At 41.4% G+C, this 2,237-nt stretch overlaps 1 pseudogene; it reads right to left on the bottom strand.

Annotated features, from left to right (window-relative positions):
* Positions 1 to 1,228: 1,228 nt before the first annotated feature.
* On the bottom strand, positions 1,229 to 1,961 carry LOC131821029 (centromere protein V-like; annotated as a pseudogene).
* Positions 1,962 to 2,237: the final 276 nt, after the last annotated feature.

Below are 2,237 nucleotides of genomic sequence, written 5' to 3'. Positions count from 1 at the left end.
CAAATGACATATCCAATAAGGGGTTAATATCCAAAATACATAAAGAACTTATACAACTCAACCTACACACACAAAAACAATCTAATTATAAAATGGGCAGAGGACCTGAATAGATATTTTTCCAGAGGACGCATACACATGGCCAACAGACAGAAAAGATGCTCAAAATCACTAATCATGAGGGAAATGTAGATCAAAGTCGCCATGAAATATCACTTTACATTTGTCAGAATGGCTAGAATTAAAAAAAAAAAAAAGGAAAGAAAAAGCAAGAAATAACAAGCATTGGTGAGGATTTAGAGGAAAAGGAATCCTTGTGCACTGTTGGTGGGAATATGAGTTGGTACAGCCACTGTGGAAAAAATACAGGGTTTCCTTCAAAAAATTAAAAATAGAAATATTAAATGATCCAATATCTCCACTACTGGGTATTTACCCAAAGAAAACAAAAACACTAACTTGAAAAGATAAAAGCACACTTATGTGTATTGCAGCATTATTTACAATAGGCAAAATATGGAAGCAACCCAAGTGTTCCTTTGACAGTTAAATGGGTAAAGAAGATGTGGTATACATATACACAATGGAATATTACTCAGCCATAAGAAAGAATGAGATCTTGCCACTTGTGACAACATAGATCTAGGGGGTATTTTGCTATATAAAATAAGTCAGACTGAGAAGGACAAAAACTGTATGATTTCACTCATATGTGGAGTCTAAAAAACAAAGCACACCAATATGTAAACAAAAAGCAGAATCAGACCTATAAATACAGAGAACAAACTGAGGGTTGCAAGAAGGAAGAGGGTGAGTGAAACGGGTGAAAAGAAGTGGGAGATATAGGCCTCCAGTTATGGAATGAATGTCATGGGAATAAAAGGTACAACATAGGAATATAGTCAATGGTATTATAATAGTGTTGTGTGGTGACGAATGGTAGCCAGTGTGTGACATATAGCAGATAGTGTGACATATAGAGATGCTGAATCACTATGTTGTAGACCTGAAACTAATGTAATATTGTATGGCAACTATACTCAAATAAAAAAATTAAATTTTATAAAGAAACAGTAGCTGGAGCAAACAGCAGAGATCAAGATGGCTGCTCCAAATGGAACCAGCAGCCTGGGTCAGCCATTTTCATAAGCACCACTGAGGTGCAGTGGGGATAGCAAAGCTGCTAACCCCAGTCATTCCTCTTTTTCAGGAAGGGAGAAGCAGGCGTTTACTCCTTAAACATGTTCTTGATGGTCTTGTGCTCTTTTGTGGCTTTTCCGCAGTCACTGCCACTGAATTTCTCAATGCTCACACTCCACACAGCATCCTTAGCCAGGCAGTATGGAATGATTCCAAAGCCTCCAGGGTTTGATGGGGGAGTGTAAATCTCTGAATGCCATATCTCTTACGGAAGGTGTGCTGTGCTTTGTGCTTGCTGAGTGTGTATGTGGTTGTGCCCTCAGCTTCCTTCAGGAGCTTGAAACGAGAAGCCAGTACCACGAAGGGTGTATTCCGCTTTTTTGCAGATGCTGCAGTAGTGAAGACGTGCAAGTCTTCTGAGGCCTAAAGTTTAAAGTGAACTGCTCCATAGTGGCAGCTTCCTATGTGGCTCACCAGGGCCTGGTACTCCAAGGTGGTACCCTCAATGATGAACCTCTGCAGCTTCTGGAACGCCTCTCAGACTCCCACCAATCACTCAGGTACAGCTTGGCCACCAAGGACATCAGAGTTTCTGGAGATGGCAGAGGTGGTGGCAGTGGGAGTAGCATGAGATCTGACAGTGGTGGCTCACCCGCCCTTGGCTGAGGGCTGCCTTGCTGTGGCCTGGCTCTCACCCCTGGCCTTGCCTGAGAAACATGGAGTGGGGCCTTGGTGACTGGGCAGGAGTGAGGCCACTGAACTTCCCTGGGCTGCTTCTGTCCATGTGGCTTGGTAGTCACACTGTTTCTCACACACCACATTGTTCTGTACAATTTTTTTTTATAGTACCGTAATGTATTTTCTCTCCCTTACAAATTTTTTGATAACATTTTCTTTTCTCTAACTTACTTTATTATAATAATACTGTGTCTGATACATGTAACATCTCAAATATGTGTTAAGCGACCACTGATGTTATTGGATGGCATCTAGTCAATAGTAGGCTATCAGTAGTTAAGTTTTGAAGAGCTAAGAGTTACATGCAGATTTTCAGCTGGGGTGGGAAATCAGCAGCCCTCACCTTAACCCTGTTGTTC

This window comes from Mustela lutreola, chromosome X, assembly GCF_030435805.1.
Source record: "Mustela lutreola isolate mMusLut2 chromosome X, mMusLut2.pri, whole genome shotgun sequence".
In the NCBI taxonomy this organism is placed as follows: domain Eukaryota; kingdom Metazoa; phylum Chordata; class Mammalia; order Carnivora; family Mustelidae; genus Mustela; species Mustela lutreola.
The sequence above is the reverse complement of the archived record's forward strand: the minus strand, read 5'-3'. Positions and strand labels throughout refer to the sequence as shown.